The following is a 9,134-nucleotide window of genomic DNA, read 5'->3' as shown; positions in this document are numbered from 1 at the left end:
GGTCACCAGACAAAGCAGTCAAAAAAAAAGAATAAGAAAAGAAAGCAAAAGCGCGAACAATCAAAGCGCAAGAAATCTATTATTGAGGAGTATATTGAGACCCTTGAAGAATATGAGCAGAAAGAAAGGGTTCTGATTACCCTCAGAGATTATTTTCCTGAAGAAGTCGAGGAGTTACTCAGGGAATTAACTGAGAAAATTGAAAATGAAGAAGATGTGCAAGTGGAAACTTGCAGGGTTATTTCCGGAGGGGAACCTTTATATAACCCAGAAGATGATGATGAATATGATAGCTTCTCTGAGCTAGAAGAGTCATATGACCGTTACGGTCGACCCTATGTCAGTAAAAAGCAAAGAAAAAAGATAGCATTCAGGGAAAGAGTAAAGAAGGCAAACGCCAAGCTCTTGGAGCCCTACCCCCAAGTAAAGTCTAAAGAACCATACTACACCCCGAAGACTCCAAAATATAAGGTCTTGAAGAAAGTCATGCCTGCTGAAGACATCCCTGCTTTCATTCAAATGGTAAAAGAGGAGTCAGCTAATAGGCTACGGTAGTTACATATTGAAGATGCTGAGTGGGATGAATCTGGGACATATCCTCCAGAATCATCAGGACAAAATTTTGTTTCAGAAGTCATGGATTCTCCAACCCCTTCTAAAGCAACAAATATCAAAGAAAGATCTATCAGGAAAGATAAAAGGAAAGAGCTTTTTGATCAAGCTATAGAAAATGGATTGGATTTGCCTAAACCCAAAAGGCGGCGCCTGATGCATCTTGGTAGACATTCAAGCTACTGCCAATATCACCGGCTTATAGGACACACCATAGAAGAATGTCACGCTTTCCAAAAATGGTTGCAAGGACAGGTTTCTCAGGGAAATTTGACACTCACTGAGGATTACTATGAAGAAAAAGGTGAATGTTATGCTATAAATGCTCATGATGATTCAGAAGATGAGCTAAACTTCTCTGATGAGGAAGATGAAGCACCACAACATGTACATCAGATGCAGCTTAGAACTGGGAAAACACTTCAGCTAAGACAGGTTCCCAGTTCAAATAACCGAGATAAAGGGAAGATGGTTGAAGAAGAGAATGTCTCCCCCAAGAAACCCCTGAAAAAGCCAAACTACAACATTTTGGCACACTTGAAGAAAGTCCCGGCACTCCTCAGTATGTACGATGCATTGATGATGTCGATTTCGAAGTCGAGAGTCTTTAATACATGCCCTACAAAATCTCGAGGGAGTATCAAGTATACTTCGCGAAGTCAACATAAAAAGAAGCCCCATGATGCATCTCATACATCTTCGATATCCTTCACAAATGAGGACCTATTACTTGGGACTACGGCACACATGCAGACCACTATATGTGACAGGATTTTGTGGAGTAAAGATCAACCGGGTTTTGATTGATCCAGGGTCTTCTTTGAATTTAATGACCCTCAATACTATTTGAGCATTGGCTCTTGAAGTATGCCACTTATCTTCGGAGAGGATCATTATCCAGGGCTTCAATCGGCCTGACCAAAGGCATTGGGATCGATCACTCTCCCCCTTAAATTTGGAAAAATATCATCTGATGTGAAATTTCATGTAATTGATGCTGATGCGTCCTATAAAGCCCTCTTAGGAAGGGCATGGATTCATGAAAACCAGTTGGTTCCTTCAAGACTGCATCAATGCGTAAAGTATTTGGTGGATGGGGAAGAGTTCAGAATTGATTGAGAGATCCAACCCTTTGGCATCCATGAAATACACTATGAGGATGCGAGGTATTATCTCAACGCATCCATGTCAACCAAAGGGGGCAAATTGCCGTGCCCAGAAGAAGTGTCTTTGATTAAGACAGCAAAAACTACTCATGTGCTCCAGAGAAGAGAACCAGCGCCACCTCACTTTGGTAGTGACACTGAGTCATCAGAAGATGAGAGCGATGCAGATATACACCAAAATAAGGGTCAAATTGAAAGATCTACTGAAGAAAATGCATTATAGATTACGAGGATTCCGGATGGGTTATACAAATCCCTGGATGACTTGAATGTAAATACAGTTGAGCATCTAAAGACATTTCATATGCCAGCTCGACATGAAAAGGAAAGAAGTATTTTCTTTTATAAAGACAAAAACAAAAAGATCTTGAATGATGATATCATAAATATTGAAGAAATAGAAGATGATGAAGCTCAACCTATAAACTTCCCAAGCCATTACCCCAACAAGCTCAGGATAATAGTTGAGAGGTTTGGGAGCAGAATCAAGTGGTCAAGGAAGTCACATCAAGGCTTTCGTAGATTGTGGCATCCTACACAGACAGATAAGAGAGGAATAGGTTACTCTGAGTTTTCCAGACACTCATGTTACATGATAACATTGCAGGAGGATGAAGAAATCAAAATAAAGAATGCACCACTTGAACTAGAAGACGGTGGGCAAGCAACAATTGATGAGTTGGTTGAAATTGACTTGGGAAGTGATGAGAACCCGAGGCCAACTTTCCTAAGTGCACAACTATCAGAAGAAGAAAAAGCATCATTCAAGGCTTTCTTGAAGGAGCATATTGATTGCTTTGCTTGGAACTATAATGAAATGCCAGGGTTAGATGATGAGGTAGCTGTACACAGACTGGCCATTGATCCTAATGCTACTTCAGTCAAACAGGCACCAAGAAAGATGAAGTTTGACCTAGAAGAAAAGGTGATAGAAGAGACCAAGAAGTTGATTGAAGCAAATTTTATTAGAGAAGAAACATACCCTGATTGGATAGCTAGCATAGTCCCTGTGAAAAAGAAGAATGGGCAAATACGGATATGTGTAGACTTCAGGGACCTGAATAAGGTGTGTCCTAAGGATGATTTTCCCCTCCCAGTTATGGAGCTCATGATCGACAACACCTCAGGGTACGAGATGTTCTCCTTTATGGATGGATATTCTGGATATAATCAAATTAAAATGCATCCAGAGGATCAAAAGAATACTGCTTTCTGAACACCCATGGGAATCTATTGCTATAGGGTAATGCCGTTCGGATTGAAGAATGCAGGAGCAACATATCAAAGGGCTATGACCAGAATATTTGATGATTTAATTCACAAAGTTGTCGAATGCTATGTGGATGATCTTGTGGTTAAAACAAATTCCAAAGACAAGCATCTTGATGATCTGAGAACAGTTTTCACACGTCTCAGAAAATACAAGTTAAAAATGAATCCCATGAAGTGTGCTTTTGGAGTCCTCTCTGGAAAATTCTTAGGCTTCATCGTGAGGCATCGGGGAATAGAGATAGATCCCTCCAAGATAAAGGCAATCCTAGAAATGTCACCTCCTAAGACACTGAAGCAGCTGCGTTCCTTCCAAGGGCGTCTAGCATATATCAGAAGATTCATCTCCAACCTATCTGGAGGATGCAAGCCCTTATCTAAACTGGCCAAGAAAAATGCTCCTTTCAAATGGGATGATGAATGCCAGAGAGCATTTGAAGACATTAAACGGTACTTGCCGAATCCACCAGTGCTGGCAGCCCCGATTCATGGAAAGCCTTTGATCTTATATACGGCCGCATTGGAAGGGTCTTTGGGAGCTATGTTGGCTCAGAATAATGAAGAAGGCAAAGAAAATGCTTTATATTACCTTAGCAGAATGTTGGTAGGAGCTGAGAGTAAATACACGCCAATTGAAAAGCATTGCCTAGCTTTGGTGTTTGCAGTCAAAAAGTTGAGACACTACTTGCTAGCGCATAGAGTAATACTTATATCAAAAATAGATCCACTCAAATACCTTATGACGAGGCCGTTGCTTACAGGAAGACTAGCAAAATGGGCATTAATTCTGATGGAATTTGATATAATGTATACTCCACAGAAGGCAATTAAAGGGCAGGCGCTTGCAGACTTTCTAGCAGCACATCCTCTCCCTGATGTTTCACCACTTAATCTTGAACTCCCTGATGAAGAGACATTAATAGTGGAAGAAGCAAGGTGGCGATTATACTTTGATGGAGCGTCATCTATAAAACCGGCACTCATGTCCCAAGTGCCACAAATCAAAGCTGGAATAGGACTTGTATTTGTTACACCGGAAGGGGGAATCCTTAGATATGCTCTCTCCCTCACGGAACCATGTACAAACAATGAGGCAGAATATGAAGCTCTCATAGCTGGTTTGGAACTGGTAATCAAAATGGGGATTCAAGACATACACATCTTTGGAGACTCACAACTCATTATCAAGCAAGTCGAAGGAGACTACAAAATATACAAACCTGAACTTCTTAAATATTATAAGAAGGTCAAAAATATGATGAAGAAAAATTCCCCAAGTGCAATTGAGGGAGGGTTTCAAGATCGGGAAAATGGAGAAAGGCGATTCTTTGGCAAAAAGTAGCAAAGGCAGCGCGAATCAAATTATGAAGAAATCCATATAACCATAAAAAAAGCGAAGACCCATTAGCTACGATCCCGACAAAGTCGAAGAGGAAAAATGTTGGGAGGGCAATGCGGAAGTCTTCACTCTCGAAAATGCCAAAGGAAGATTGGAGACAACCGTTCAGTGGGATATTTGAAATATGATAAACTCCACGAGGGATAAATCAAAAGGTCTTGAGATAAAGCGAAGAGCCCTAAGATTTACCCTCATAAATGATATATTATACTGCAGGGTCCTATGATCAGCTGCTCTGCGGTGCCTTTCATATGAAGAAGCCCAAGAAGTTATGCATGATGTGCATTCAGGGATATGTGGTGCGCACCAATCCGGACCCAAGATGCGACTCAAGATCAAAGCGCTTGGGGTATTCTTGGCCAACCATGGTCGGGAGATTGCATTAATTATGCTAGAAAATGTCATCTATGTCAGGATACATGGAGACTTTATTCATAAACATCCAAATCCTTTACACCCCACAGCCTCTTCATGGCCTTTTGAGATATGGGGAACGGATGTAATCGGTCCTATTGAACCACCATCATCTCTGGGACATCGATTCATATTGGCTGCAACAGATTACTTTTCCAGATGGGCAGAAGCAATCCCACTTAGAAGTCAAGAGCGAGAATATCCTCAAATTCTTGAGGAAAAACATCCTATATAGATTTTGGGACTCCGAGAAGAATTATTTCGGGACAACGGCCCCGCTTTCGGAAGCTTCAAGGTCGGGAGATTTCAGCTGACATCATAAAAATAGATTGGAGATATACCTCCATCTATAGCGCTAGAAAGCAAATGGATTGGCGGAAGCATTCAACAAAAATCCTCTAGAAGTCGTTGAAGAAAGCGGTGTCCAAAAAAACAAAAGAGATTAGCATGAAAGACTCCGGAGATGCTATGGGCATATCGCACTACCTATAGGGACTCCGACACGGTGCATGCCATATTCTTTGGTATTTGGAACTGAAGCAGTCTTACCTCTTGAAATCTAGATACCCTCCCTGAGAATGGCATTGCAAAATGAAATTTCTAATGAAGATAATGTTCGGGCTCCGTTTGGATGAGTTGGACTCTCTTGATGAAAAAAAGATTAGGGGGTGCAACAAAATCTAAAGTCTACAAAGCACAAATGTCTCAAGCATACAACAAGATGGCTCGTTTTCGGACTTTTTACCAAAGGAGAGATGGTCCTTGTCCTCGAGAAGACCCATCATCTCCAACAAAAAAGGCCGAGGGCAAATTCAAAAGCAAATTGGGAAGGCCCTTATGTTGTGGAGATCGCTCTACGAAGGAGCGCATATCAACTTATCGATGCCAATGGAGAAAGACCGATGCCACCCATCAATGGTGCGTTTCTTGAAGAAGTATTATGTCTAATGTAAAAAAATGTTTTGCCTATGGCGGAATATACGGTTCCTCGTAAGGGTTGACTAGTCATGTACAATTAAATGTACTTCTCGAGGTAAAACATTTATTTTTCATCATTTATGTATTAAAAACCATTTTTTTGTACTAAAAAAATTAGTTCAATGAAATAAGGAGACATATGTTTGTCTATGAAGGAGCGTCCGGCTCCATGTAGACCCGGGTCATGCACGATTAAGCGTGCTTCACGAGGGCAAATACATTAATCACTGTATAAAAACAAAACACCAAAAAACAAAAACAAAACAAAAATAATAAAAAGACACAAAAAACAAACAAAAAAACAAAACACAAAAAACCAAAAAAACCAAAACAAAAACAAAAAGCAGAACAAACATCATATGCATGAAAGCTAAAGCTTTGATGGTATTGCTCCAATCAAGGTCTTCATCAGGTGACCAAATTACCTTTGATTGCCTTGAAATTTCTTTCAAATCATAAATATATGTTTGTCTTCAATCTGAATGGTTGAAATTTGATTTGAAGATTACAAAATTTATTGAAGAGAGTAGAACTGTGGGTCATGATGCAGGACACCGCTTCTCTACATTCAATGTTGATCAATGTATTAATCGGACTATGCCAAAAATTCGGATCAGTCTGAAATTTTTTATGAAAAACTATAGCCCTGATAACGCTCAATGTGAACGGTTATGATTGAGCCTAAAGACCATCAATTATCAAAAATAAAAATCACAAATCAAGCATGAAATTCATTAATAATTGTCATTACACTATATTTCAAATTCTAGCTTAAGATCGAGATAGTCAAAAATAATTTCAATCCTCTTGAAATTTTTTTCTATATGATCAAGACGTTCTAGTCTTCAATATAAACGGTGACGATTAAATTCTAAGTTCATATGACTATCCTAAAAATTTTTGGCAATTTAGAGTCAAAATCGCCTAAATTCACCTTGACTACCTCATCATCAAGTCAAGTATCACCATATCAAATCATATTCAATTTTTAGTAAAAATTTTACAGTCATTTATAAGGTCCTTATCTCTAAAATGAATGGTGGAGATTGGAATTTGAGCTCATTTGATTATCATAAAATTTGAGTTCAAAGACCTTGTTTGTCTAATTCCCTGTTTGCCCATGGTGCTATCAAGTGGATGAATGGCTTATAAAATCATTCCAAATGTGGCTGAAAATATTGACAAATATAAGGCTCTCATTCAAAATGAATAAAAAAAAAGAAAGAAGAAAACAAAACAAAACAAGAAGAAAAATCAATCATGATTTCAATTCTCCAAGTATTCTATTAAAAAACAAAGAGCGCATAGCGCTAAATCTTATTCAAATCAAATGTCCATGATCAATGTTTTAAAATCAAATGCTAAAGCATAAACAAACTAGAAAAGAAAACTAAAAAAAACAAACTAGGAAAGCAGAAAGAGGCTCTTTAATGCCCAGTAAATTTCAACAATGATTCTTTTGCTTCCTCCAACTCGTCGAGCCATTTATTAAAAATAATCATAAGAGGAGTATCCAAGTTCTCTCCTTGATTCTCAGCAAGCTACGTCTTGGCCTCATCCAACGCAACTTGAAGACTCGCTTGGGCTAGGAGAGCTCGAGGCTTCAAAGCGGAATCCGTTGAGATCCAGCCATCTTTTTGCTTTCAGGAGTCTTCATTGTGTCTTGAACCTCACAAAGTTCGACTTTGAAGTTGATGTTCCCTTTTCGACAAGTTTACGATACTTCTCCTTGTTCGCACTTATGTCATTGGTCGAGTCTGTCACGAGATTGTTGAGATGCTTAAGTGCCAAAGGTTCTTCGTGTCGCATGCCTTGGCTTGACTTGACTACGGATGCAAGCTTGAACATTAGGATCCTTTGAGGGCTTCTTTAGCATAGGGATGCACATCGAGGCGATCTTCTCTATGAAAGGCTCTAGATTGTTCAAATCAGCGTTGAAAGGTTGAAAGAGTAATTTTTGAGCTCCTTCACTTTGTTGATGATGTCTTGGTAGTTGTGATAGTTGAGGGACTTGATGTTGTTGATCATCTCGTCTCAGCGGTAAAAACTACATTCGGTATATTCTTTGAACCTACAAAGAGAATATACAAATAAATTTTGACCCTCAATAGATAATTTAAACCTTGGGCTTTAGTTCCGGCAAATTAGGTAATCCCTAAGTCGGCATTAGAGACATCACTTTCCAATTCTTCGGTGGGAGTATGAGCGTCCTTGGCAATTTCTTGGGCGTCTAAAAACCGAAAGAAAAAGAAGAAGAAAATATATATATATACATATATCATGGAGGTTCGCGGAGTAAATAAATAAATAATACCTTAGATTCGCATTCCTAGAGTGTGTGGTATCAACATTGGCCATTACCACTATTACAGAGGCGTGTTTTTCAATGTTAGCGTTTTGCTATGCATAGAAGTGCACTCTCAACATGAGTATTCCATGTCACACTCTCCATTGAAGAGGGGCATCTTTTTATAAAACTTGCCGAGAGGAGTTTGGTAGAGATGAAATACTTTTCATCACTCTTGAATCGCTATAATAATAAAAATAATAATAAATAAATAAATAAATAAAATTAAATTAAATTAAATTAAATTAAATTAAAAATTAAAAATATATATACATAATAATATGGGATATGTCGCGATGAAGAAAATGAAAAATATATATAAATAAATAATATATATATTTTACTTCTTGGATTATTGGCGGGGTTTTGCTGGGGAGCTCATTTTCCAAGGCAGCAGGTGCATCTCCCTAACAAAGAAATTTACAAATAACTAAGGGGCAAAAGAAAAAGAGAGAGAGAAGAAAACGTTAAGAATGATTGTCTTCCTTATTGAAATATAATACATGACTTTTCAAACCCCGTGCTTGGATACGTATTATGAAACTATGTGAAAATACAGAAAGTTAAAGAGTTTAATTGCAAGAAACCATGAAAAATAGGAAAACATGGAAGTTTTGGGGAGTTGCTGAAATTTTGAAGAAATAAAAAGTTATAGGACCTAGTGGCATAATTTTCTAATTCAAAAAAGAATTCAAAGGCTGATTAAAACTATATGAGGACAATACCTTGTAATGGGTTGGGAGGCTTCTTCAATCTCAATATTTTCCTCTACTCCAATATTGTCTTCCATCCCAACATCAGTCGCTAACTCAATGTTTTCTCCAAAGCCAACGCTAAATCTTGTGAGATTCATTTCGATCTAGATATAAGACGTCATCGAAGATTGATTAAAGATGCATAGATGAAAAAGAAGGAGAAAGAGATATTTCTACCATGGGAAGCTCGTGTG

Source organism: Dioscorea cayenensis, chromosome 14, assembly GCF_009730915.1.
Source record: "Dioscorea cayenensis subsp. rotundata cultivar TDr96_F1 chromosome 14, TDr96_F1_v2_PseudoChromosome.rev07_lg8_w22 25.fasta, whole genome shotgun sequence".
NCBI lineage: Eukaryota > Viridiplantae > Streptophyta > Magnoliopsida > Dioscoreales > Dioscoreaceae > Dioscorea > Dioscorea cayenensis.
This window is presented reverse-complemented; position numbering follows the sequence as displayed.